We start from the raw sequence: 11,422 nt of genomic DNA on the forward strand, positions 1-11,422 counted from the left end.
ACTTAGCCTCTCGGTGCCTCAGTTTCCTCTTCTGTAAAAGCAGGGAGGTTGCCAGCACCTGGCTTAGGTGGTGGAGCTGAGACAGGGTAATGCAGCGGTTGTCACAGTGCCTGGCACCCAGGAAGCCCTCGATGGCTGAGTCACTTGGACAAGGTTTCTGATGGGGAAACTGAGTCTCAGAAAGGTTAAGTGGCCAGGTTGTCAGGAGCCTGTTCTGCATGTGAGGACAAATGACATGCTGTCGCTTCGTGTGCTGGAGGTGTGTGTGTGTGTGTGTGTGTGTATGTGTGTGGCAGGAAGAGGGAGAGGACACACACACACACACACACACAGCCAGCTGTACCCTCACCCAGTAGGGGCTGTGACAGAGACTGGAATCGAAGGGCTATGTCGATGCAGAGAAAAAGGATCACCCATACTTCACCAGGAAAGGGCCACCCAGGGGAATGTGAGAGGGGCACCATTGGGTGGCAGGTGTTTGTCGAGGGGAGGCAGCTGTGCTAGGTGGATGGCTCGGCGGGAGCACAGGCTTGGAGTCCCTAAAGTCTGGATGGTGAAGGGAAGGCCCAGGGATGAGGGTGGAAAGTGGTGACCGAATAGAATGAGAGCTGAGGACAAGGAGGAATGAGCCGGGGTGGGGCGGGGGGCATGTAGGAAGCCAGCAGGAGGAGAGAGGGGCCTGAGGTCACCGGACAGGAGGCTGAGCCAGGGCAGAAGGACAAGGAGAACATCTTTCTCTCCTCCGTCCCCACGTCCTGCTCCCCGGAGGGATGAGCAGGTGCTCCCGTGTGCACGCGCACGAGGCTCCCGTGCACAGATGCACGCTCACACTCAGCCTCTGTATGTATCTCGCCTGGGGTTCGAGAGGCAGCCACAATTTGGCACCACTTTTATTGAAGCAAATCCAAGGACATCATCAACTCACGGGGAGATGAAGCAAGAAGGTGACGCTCAAGAGACCAAGGTCACCTTCTCAGCATGGCCATCCCCTCTGTGAAATCTCAGCACCCTCGTCCAACACTCTATCCCAATCTAGCGCCTGTCACGGCATCTATCATCATCTCACCTTCCAAGAATTTACTTATTTATTATCTGTCTCACTCCCCCAAAATGAACCTTCACCTCTGTGAAGGGACAGGGTTTGTTTTGTGCTCTGCTTTATCCTCCAGACCTAGACCTGTGCCTTGTACACAGTAGGTGCTCAATTATTTGTCCTTATGGACACTCACCATGTTGGGGGCAATTACCACTATGTTCAACATTTCCCTTGTATACATTGTCTTACTAATTTTCACAATTCCAGCCTGGCAGGTGGGTTTTTTTTTTTTTTTTTAAGATTCTATTTATTTATTTGAGAGAGAGAGAGAGAAAGAGTGAGCATAAACAGGAGTAGGGGGAGCAGAGGGAGGAGTAGATTCCCTGTTAAGAGGGAGCCCGACACAGGACTCCATCCCAGGACTCTGGGACCATGACCTGAGCCGAAGGCAGATGCTTCACCAACTGAGCCTCCCAGGCGCCCCAAGGTGGGCATTTTAATTCCCATTTTACAGAAGAGGAAACTGAAGGTTGAGAGGGATCCAGTAAGTCACTGAGATTTGAGTCCAGGTCCTTGGGTCATTTTCACGTGGCTCAGAAGCTGGGGCAGAAGCGCTCACACCCCTGCACAGGCCGACTTCCCCCTCTCCGTCCCCAACCTGGACTCACCCTGCCAACAGCTCCCCTGCAGGCCTGCAGGGATGACTCCCCTCCACCAGGGGACCCCTTCCTCTTGGCAGTGGCTAGAGGCAGCACCCCACTGGGTTTCCATGCAGGCTCTGGAGCCCGGGCTGGGGTCCCACTTCCTCTTCCCATCTGCTATGCGACCGAAGCCCTACTTTCTGCCAAACTGGGGAAATGGGTCATGAGAGGTAAGTAAAATAATCGATCATAGTTTCTGACACATACAGCTTGGGTTCGTCAGGATCCCACAGGAACACACAAGGCACACGCCAGGTTTAACCGAAGAGAATTTAATGGAAAGTGTATTTACAGAGGTGTGCTGTATCCGTGGCTATCGCTGCGGGAACAAAGTCCCACAAATGTCTGTGACTTAAAACAACACAGCTTAACTCTCTGGTCCTGGGGGTGAGAAGTCCAGGATGCTGGTTCCCTCCGGAGGCCCCACGGGGCGGGGATCCATTTCTTGACTCTTCCAGCTTCTAGAGGCTGAGGGCTTTCCTTGGCTCCCAGCTAAGCCATGCCAGCCTGTTTCCATCATTATATACCACTTTGCCCCTCCCGATTCCCTTTCATGGGGACCCTAACAACTGCGTGATTAGGCCCACGCAGAGAAGGCAGAACAATCTCCCCACCACAAGATCCCTCATTTAGTCACCTCTGCAAAGTCCCCTTTGCCATTTCAGATGACAGATTCACAGGGGTCCAGGAGTAGGGTTTGGATGTCTTGGGGGCCCTTATCCAGGTGGAAGTGGATGTAGGAGTGGCCAGGGATTGGCATCAGGGGAGAGATACCAACACCCCTAGGCCTGCATGGGGAGAAACAAAAACTGACCTCTCTCCTCCAGCCAGTGCGCCCCACTGGCTGAAGCCTGAGCAGAGGCCAGAGGCAAGCAGCAGAGCAGGGGAGGGATGGCGCCAGGGATGGGGCAGCAGAGCAGTACTGAGTTCATTGTGTTAGCTAGGACTGTCACTGCATTTGAGGCCTGGTCTTCCAAAGAGGAGGGTCCAGGGGCCTGGGGCTGCCTGCCTCTGTTTCCCCCACCCCCACTCCGAAAAGCAGAACCCTCCCATGCCATCCCAGCACAGCGATTCCAGAGTCTCTTCCCCTGAAACCACACTGTCAGGATTTGGGGCAAAAAAGCTGCCTGGGAAATTCAAAGCCAAAGGCCAGCTGGCTCTTCAAAGCCCTCTCTGCAACAAAGGACCGGAGAGGAGGTAGGAAGACAAAGGCGCTGGCCAGCAGGAGGCCGGCTAAGCAGCCGCCAGGACAGCCCCCCCAAAAGGTAAGCGACAGGAGGAAGCGAGGAGAGCTGCACAGACTGTCTGATCTTCCCCAGAACCTCGTCCCCCACCATCACCACCAGTGGCCTTTAAATAAACCCCTCCAGCGAGCTGTGAGGAGTGGGGAGCCCAGGACTGGAACCTAGAGACTAGAATCCAGCCCTGTTCTGTCACCATGTGACCTCGAGCATGTGATACATCAGACCCTCTGCACCACAGCTTCTTCGTCTATAAAATGGGGATAATGGGATCCAGTGCCTAAGATCAGGTTCTCTAGAAGCAGAGCCTGAGACAAGGATTCTTGTGTGCGTGACTTCTTCGAGGGAACCTGGAGAGGAGTAAAGGACAGAATAGGTGGGGCAGCAGTCAGGCAAGGCTGTGGACACAGGTGGATCCCACAGAGAGGAACTCAGGGTTGTCCCCCTGGAGAACAAACCAAGGAAAAGAAAGCTTTTGTATCCGTCTGGGGGGGGGGGGGGCACATGTCCCAGTCTTTCCCTGCTCCAATAGACTGAATAATAACCGCCTCCCCCAAAGATGTCCACATCCTCATCCCCAGAACCCGCAAATATGTTACCTTCTACGTAAAGAGGGACTTTATAGGTAAGGCTGTTGAGATGGGAGATTATTCTGGGTTAGATTATCTAACCCAGGGGCCCCATATCATCACAGGGTCTTTATAAGGGGAGACAGGAAGGTCAGTCAGTAGTTGGAGGGAGGTGTCAAGGGGAGCAAGAGGCTGGAAGTGATGTGAGGAAGAGGCCACCAGCTAAGGAGCTCGAGAAGCTGGCTTTGAGAAGCTGGAAGAAGCAGGGAAATGGATCCTCCAGAGGTCACCAGAAATGGATTCTCCAAGGTCACCAGAAGGAACTCAGCCCAATGACACTTTGATTTCCATCTTCTGACCTCCGGAACTGTAAGAGAATACCCTTGTGTGGTTTTGAGCCACTGAGCGAGTGGTAAGTTGTTAGAGCAGCAAGAGGAATCCAATACCCCTGCCGAGGCTGGGTGGCTACACCGCCCGCCCCAGGCTCAGGGGCCCGGGCTGTGTGGCACAAGCAATCCCTGCTCCTGTTCAGTGAGTCACGCAAGTGATCCCCATCCCTGGATCTTCTCCCCAGTTGGGAGTGCCCTGCCCCACCCCCAGCCTCTCTGCTTTGGCCACCAGCCCGCAGGCCTGGAGCTGCTTTGACCTCAGGTACACGGAGCCAGAAGCCAGAGTGACCTTCAGGTAGGCACTGACGGCCTGGCCTTGAGGCTGACCAACTGTCAGCAGTAAGCCACGGGAGAGCCCGCAGGCATTGCTCCTGCCCTGCCCTGCCCTCCCCCACACTCCTCTGGTTCCCCTGCCAACATGTCCTTAATTGCACCCGAACCCTAATCTCAGATCTGCTTCTGGGGTGGGGGGCAGCCCAAGGAACCTTCTCTATCTGGTCCCCACAATTTAGCCCCAAGGCGTGGAGTAAGCTAATTGTCGTTTTTTGAAGAAACTGTGACTCTGACCGGCTCACAGCTGTAAGGGGTTAAGCTGGAATCTGGATCCAGACACGGGACGGTGCTTTTAATTCCTGGACTCTCTGTACCACCTCCCAGACAGTCCCCCGGGCTCTTCCTCTGGCCCTCGGGGATAATCGTCTGCGTTTCCTGGGGGCAGGAAGCTGTTGGGAGCAATGCTCCTGGCCCCCTGCCCATCTCACACTTCTGGCCCCAGCTACCTCCCCATAGTGGGATAGCGAGTGCGGGGAGGTCTGGGAACCTGCTGCACCCCGAAATGTGGATGTCAAAGCCATGGCTCCCCGAGGCCATCCATTATGGAAACCACTCAGGCCTCCTATCGATTCTTGAGTCAAATCCTGACAAATGACTTATCCCTCCCTCCCCTGTTTCCTGTGAAACCAGGATAATAACCCTGCGGCCAGGGTGGGAGCTTGACTAGAACAGAGCTTGGCCCCGAGGGCGCTCGGCCCTGCTCCGTGAATCTCTCCGAGCCTCAGTTTCTTCGTGTGTAAAATGGGAATAATCATACCGCAGTGCAGCCGTAGCGGAGCGCTATCCCTAGAGCGGCAGTGGGGGTTCCCGAGTGTGGACTCCGGTGTCCCAACCCAGGTGACGTAGGTGACTTAACCACTCTGGGGCCCCTCTCCACCTCTGGCTAGTACGAACAGCGTGAGGGAACAGAGTTGAAGTGTCGGAACAGAGCCCCGCACACAGTAAGCGCACTCGGTAGCTCGTGTGCAAAGGGCTTGGCCGGCACCTAGAGCATCCTAAGGGCTCAGTAAACAATGGCTGTTTCGTTACGGGGGTCCCCTGACCCCTGGAGTGAGGAAGGTCACCTCCACACACCTCCACAGCCCCGTGGCTTCAGCCTCCAAGGCTGAGGCCCAGCGAGCTGGCTGCTGTGCTCCGGTGGGTGGGATGGAGTTGACCTTGTGAAGAGCCGGGGTCCTGTATGTCCCCCACCTGCACCCCAGCCAACCTTGGGGGGGGCTTTTCATGCCTCCATCTCTCACCCCGAACACACCCCTTGCATCCTCTTCTCTCCCCACCTGAGGGCCCATCCTTCACCCACCTTGCTCCCCGCCCACATCAGCTAATCGGTGGTGACTCACGGTAGAGCTGGGGCCGAGGCTGCGTGGGTGATACTACCCTCCTCCGAGGCATTCACCTTCCCACAGTCCTGCGAGCACGGGGCCTGCCATCCTGGGAAGCTTGCCAACCCCGGGGACCCTTCTTCTCCCGGAGAACATTCTGACATGGCAATCCATTCCAGGTGGCAAAAAGTTCCCCCAAGAGGTCCTGCAGTTGCCTCTCCTGCTCCCACGACTCGGTGTGTTGGCGTCCTCGCGTTCCTGCCTAAATGGAAAGAAGCAGCTTCCAGGACTGTCTGCTGCCTCCTAGAACGAGAACAGCAGCTGTGGGGGCTTTTACCTTTCTTTTTCTGGACCAAACAGGCCTGGACTGCAGGGCTCCTTTGCTCCTGTCCTGATGCACAAATGCCCAGGACAGACAGAGCAGCCTGGAGTGGGATCGGCTGCCAAGAGTAGGGGGGCTCCTTTGGTTCTCTCGCCTCTGAGTCGGGGGGTGTAATTGCCCCCCTTCCCATCAAGTAATCCAGGCGCCCAGCCAGAAGCCCCTCACTGCTTCTTATGCACCCAGAAACTCAGCCAGGCCCCCTGGGGCCAACCTAATTGGGTCCATTTTTCATTTTCAAAATCGAAACTGAGAAGGTGAGGATTTGGGTCTGTAGCTTAACCACCTCCTTTGTTAAATAAAACCAACCTAGAAAACAAACAGAGTGAAAACCTCCAAACCCACCTGCATGGAGCCCAGCCAAGCTGGGGTGGAGTTTAAGCAATGTTGACAGTGTTGGCAAGCTCTGGCTCCGGGCTGCACCTGGGCTCAGGGTTGAAGCCACACATCCCCACGCCTGAGACTGTCACGATGTGTGTGTGGGGGGGGAGAGACTGAAGGGATTCCAGTGGGGCCCCATGGGGGCCCCAGGCGCTGTGCCACAGGGGACCTGGCACCCCAGTGCACAGACACGCAGTGGAGTTTCACTGAAGGCATCCAAGTCACACATCCCACAGCACGTCCTCTTCCCTTATGGGATACCTCCCCCCCACACCCGCCCCACCACCACCACCAGGACCTTGTCTCTTTTGCCAGCTCCTCCCCTATCTTTCCTGTCCTCCCCCTGGAAGCAGCCCCCAGGCTCACTGGCTTCCGTGTCCTCTCTCCTAGATCCTGCCTCACCCCCCAACACCCCTCCACTCCTCTCCCTCCTGGTATCACCTTCTGTTACTTGAATGTCTCTGCTGGTCCCCCCCCCTCTGCCCGCCACCACCACCAACCTAGAGACCCAGCTAGATGCGTTCCCTGAAGGTTTCGTCCATCATCCCCAGAAGGACAGATTTCCCAGTCTTGTGTCAAATGAAAAGAAGCTCAACTTTATCAAGGGCTAAGCTGATCATGGACGTTGATGCTCAAACTCAAGGCTTCAAAGGCATTTCCTGCTAATGAGATTAAATGAGATAATGTGCGTGGAGCTTGGTGCACTTTCAGACCATCCCGGGGAGTCTTTACTCTCCTTTGATGTCAGGCATTTTAGAGGGAAAGTTCTCAGAGCTTTGCAGCCTGGGTGATGCTCTGGGAATGGAAGGGGCGCCAGGAATGCTCTGGGAATGGAAGGGGCGCCAGGAATGGGGTGATGCAACAGTCTTCAGGCCCGAGTGTGTGAAGGGGAGCGTGTGCATGTGCGGTGTGTATGAGAGCATGTGTGTGTGTGACTGAGAGAACAGAGAGGCGTGTGCTGGGGTCCCACTACGTCCGAAGGGGCCTCCTCTCTCCCTTGGGGTCTTGGCTGCTCTGTCTTGCTGCCGCCTCGGGAGGTCACTGTGGCCTCGGGAGGTCACTGTGGTCAACACAATCCCTTCTGGCTTGATCTGAGCCCCCTGACCCAATGTTTTCCCCAACTGAGCAGAGATTGAAAATTATTTTGCAGGAAGAACAAGGTAAACACCCCAATATATTTATGCTGGCTGTAAGGCTTATAGTTATTTCTTTTTTTTTTCTTTAAAGATTTATTTATTTATTCATGAGACACACACACAGAGAGAGGCAGAGACATAGGCAGAGGGAGAAGCAGGCTCCCTGCAGGGAGCCCAATATGAGACTCAATCGCGGGTCTCCAGGATCACGCCCTGGGCCGAAGGCAGGTGCCAAACCACTGAACCACCCAGGGATCCCCTCCATAGTTATTTCTTAAAGCCAGACTTCCCATTCCAAGAGACTCCAAGGAAACAGCAAAGACATTTTTGGATCTCTGATTCTCCACTTAGGGTAGCCACACGGACACATCAAGTGCCCCTGGGAGCACACAGGGATCCTTCCAGACACTCTGCTGACTCAGAGCCAGTTGGGTCCCCAGGCATCCAGCCCGGGAAGGGATCTCCTGGTACCTCCCTTCTTCCCACCCTGTTCAGGCACTGTGCTGGGGGCTTCCCATGGTTAACTTACTCATTCCGCGTAACGGCTTTGTGAACACAGGGCCCGGATAGACCAAGTTCTGTGTCTAAGGTCACAGAGTAAGAAAGAACAGCTTCAGTTACGGAACATCCTCTGCGCTGGGTGAAAAGCCAATGCACGTTTTATATGTGGTATCACTGGACCCTCCCAGAGCACAGCAAAAGCCTGGGTGCTAATACCTACTAATATTGTCCCCCTTTGACAGGTGAAGAAAGGACGATGCTCAAAGAAGGGAAGTGATTTGTCCCTTGGGATCCTCCTAACTTTCAGAGGGCTTTGCCCCAATGACTACGGTAAATTTAAGGATTTTCAGGTGCTCAGGCCCAATGTGGGCAAGAAGCAGGGGGCTTTGGGACATAGCCCAGGGCCCAGCTCTGCCAGTGTCCCCGTCAGGCCACGGTTCCACCTCCTGGATTTAGCCGGGGCAGGAGTCTTGCATGCTGGGGTTCTGCTGAGACTGCCAGGTTCCCTCCCTGTCCCCCTCTGCCAGCCCCCGAGTCCTCTTGCCCCAGCACAGGACTAGCCCCAGCCAAGGTCCTGGATCACCTCCTGGGACCTGGGGCAGCCCATGCTCCTGGCCCTGAGTCCCCACGGACCTTACTTTTTCTAGCACCCAACAGGATCTCAATTGTCCTCTCTGGCAGGGTGGACCAGCGGGACCCCCGACACAGCTTCAGGGGCAGGACTCTCAGGCTTTAATCCTGTGTGACTTCAGGTGCATTAACTCACCTCTCTGTGCCTAAGATACGACTGATGATAGTACTCTAACCCAAAAAGATGACGTCAAGCTTTCTTTACCCCTCACCTCCTTTTCCTTTTCTTGTTTTCCCATCCCGGGAACACTATTTATGTAGCACTTACTCTGTGCCAGGCACCATTGTAAGCATTTTTTAAAAAAAGATTTTATTTATTCATGAGAGACACAGAGAGAGAGAGAGGCAGAGACAGGCAGAGGGAAAAGCAGGCTCCATGCGGGGAACCTGACACGGGACTCGATCCCAGGACCCCGGGTTCACGACCTGAGCTGAAGACAGATGCTTAACCACCGAGCCACCCAGGTGTCCCTGTTGTAGGCATTTTTATTCCTGATTTAATCCTGATAAAAATCCCATGAGGGAGGCACCATTATTCTCTTATTTTACAGATGAGGACTCGGAGGTACAGAAAGGTTACAGAACTTGCCCAAGGTCACAGCTTTTTTTAAAAAAATTGAAATGTAATTGGTATATAACATTATCTGACACACAGGTTTTAAGAGGCAGAGGCAGGAGTCAGACCCAGGCAGGCGGGCCCCAGAATTCACACTTTTAACTTCCTCCTCTACACCAAGATAACACGTATAAAGCAAGCATTTTAGTATAAAACACAACGAAAAGGAAATGCTTCATAAGCACTAACTGTAGTCACCGTGTGACTTCAAAGCAGGTCATCTTCCTTCTGACAGCCGCTGTGTTGTTTGTCCCTGCAGTGGGACCTGAGAGATCTCCCCGAATTCCACACAATGATGGGTGTGAGGTGCACATCACAGATCCTAACACAGATCAAGCCGTGGGCTCTTGGTGGTCCTCCTCTCTGGAAGGCACAGGTGGAGACATCTCAGGAGTGACCTTAGTTGGACACACCCACTGAGCCAGCAGGAGAGGGTGTGGAAAAACCACAGGCCCTGAGGGGCGGCAGGTGACACAGCAAGTGTGCAAGAATAGGGCCTCTGGGGTCCAGGCCCAGGGGGAGTCGGGAAGAAGGCTGTGAACACTTCCAGGGCCTTCTTTTTTTTTTTTTTTTTTTTTTCAGGGCCTTCTGATCTTCACAACAACCCCGAGAAAACAAGAGTCTCAGGGAAGACACGTGACAAGGCCCGAGTTCAAGGAAGGGGGGACAGTGGGCTTTACATCCAGGACAGGTTCATGGTTCCTCTCCGCACCAGATCAGCCATCAGCAGGATGAAGGGCCTCAGCTCCAGGGACAAGGTCCAGGTCAGGAGTAACTGTTTCCGACAAAGGTCCAGCAGGAGGAAGGTGAGAGTCCCTCCCGAATGAGTGCCCCAAAGAAGCCGGGGCTCCAGTGGGGTGCAGGGCTGAGGAAGGAGGAGGGGACTCGCTTTGGGCAGGGGCAGGCTGGCGAGCGAGTCAGCAGCAGGGGTGGCTCAGTCCTATGCTCCGTGCTGGGAAGGGCCAGGGCCGGGTGGGGGGTGGGTGGGGGGTAGATTGGGGGTGGGTGGGGGCATCCCTCCCTGGAATCCAGAGAAGAGCAGAGACTGCACCCCTGCCTCTTCCCATCCCCCCCAGGGGACTTTCCCCACGCACGGGTCTCAGAGCCACCTGCCCTGGGACCCAAGACTAGAGGGAGACGGGGCCTTTCCGGGGAGGCTGTCCCTTGTCTTCAGAGGCAGGAAAACCACTTCCTGTGGGCCCAACCGTCCCTTTGAAGAACCAGGCCCAGTGGCCTCTGTCCTCACTTGAAACTGGAGGAGGGCTGCAATCCGTGACCCCAAGAGGGCAGATTCAGTTTTTTCTGGAGAGCTCCATCACAGCTCCTCCATTTCCCGGGGTGGCAATGACGGCCCAGCCCCAGTCCAGTGGCCCCAGAGTGAGGTCACAGCAGTGAGGTCTGACCTCAGTGTTGCCATGGGGATGCTCCTGGTGCCACCGCCGCCTGCTGAGCAACACCTTTCTTCCAGAAGGAGTGGGAGGGGCAGTGACCGATGTTCACTATGTGTCACCCTGCTCCTGGCTGCCGGGGTTGGTTCCTCCCAAACATAAATTGTCACAAGCGGGGTGGGCCAAGGAACGCTAGTGGGGCCCGCTGGCTCCATTGTGTGCATCTGCGTGTTTGGGTCGCGGGGAGAGGTATTTATGAGGCCTCCCGGGGTGCCTCATTATCTTCTCTCCCTGCGCCCGGGTGGGGATGCTGCTCATTATGCTCCTCATGGACCCAGACTGCCATTCACAGCAACCTGGTCTCCATGGCAACCAGCCGTGACATCACAAGGAACCTACAGACCCTGAAGCCGGAGCAGAGGAAGCGTGAATGCGTGTTTAGGGGCAGATGAGCTCCTGCTTCCCCTCCTGAGGCCTCTCCTGTGATGGGGGAAGTGGGCGTAGAGACACAAAGTGGGAGGGGGTCGCTCCTCCGAGATACCAGGTCTTTCTGTGAGATGCAAACCGAGGTTTCTCTGAAGGTTTACGTGGCATCTAAATGAAGTCACCCTCCCCCACTTTCTCCCCCCCCCTGTCATCCCTTCAAAATTATGTCTCAATTTCCTCAACCGTAAAATGGGGATAATAGAAGTCACTCTTCATTGAGTGATTATTATGTGCCAGGTGCTGTGGATTTTCTCTTTGCCTCATGACAACCCAATAAAGTCTTTTCCTTTTAGAACCTTTCCGTTTATAAGTGG

At 55.0% G+C, this 11,422-nt stretch overlaps 1 long non-coding RNA gene across 5 annotated transcripts; it reads right to left on the reverse strand.

Moving 5' to 3' along the window:
- Positions 1 to 1,988: 1,988 nt before the first annotated feature.
- Positions 1,989 to 10,972, reverse strand: LOC102157084. 5 transcript variants are annotated; one of them, XR_005373501.1, is made up of 6 exons: positions 10,481 to 10,972; positions 9,424 to 10,009; positions 8,017 to 8,071; positions 6,852 to 7,013; positions 5,570 to 5,853; positions 1,989 to 3,914 (listed from the first exon to the last, which is right to left on the reverse strand). It is a non-coding gene; the product is annotated as an uncharacterized LOC102157084 (long non-coding RNA). The 5 variants fall into 5 exon arrangements; XR_005373500.1 differs by having other exon boundaries at positions 5,610 to 5,853; positions 6,852 to 7,010; positions 9,433 to 10,009; positions 10,481 to 10,971; XR_005373498.1 differs by having other exon boundaries at positions 5,610 to 5,853; positions 9,433 to 10,009; positions 10,481 to 10,971.
- Between the last annotated feature and the right edge of the window lie 450 nt (positions 10,973 to 11,422).

Source organism: Canis lupus, chromosome 18, assembly GCF_011100685.1.
Source record: "Canis lupus familiaris isolate Mischka breed German Shepherd chromosome 18, alternate assembly UU_Cfam_GSD_1.0, whole genome shotgun sequence".
Classification (NCBI taxonomy): domain Eukaryota; kingdom Metazoa; phylum Chordata; class Mammalia; order Carnivora; family Canidae; genus Canis; species Canis lupus.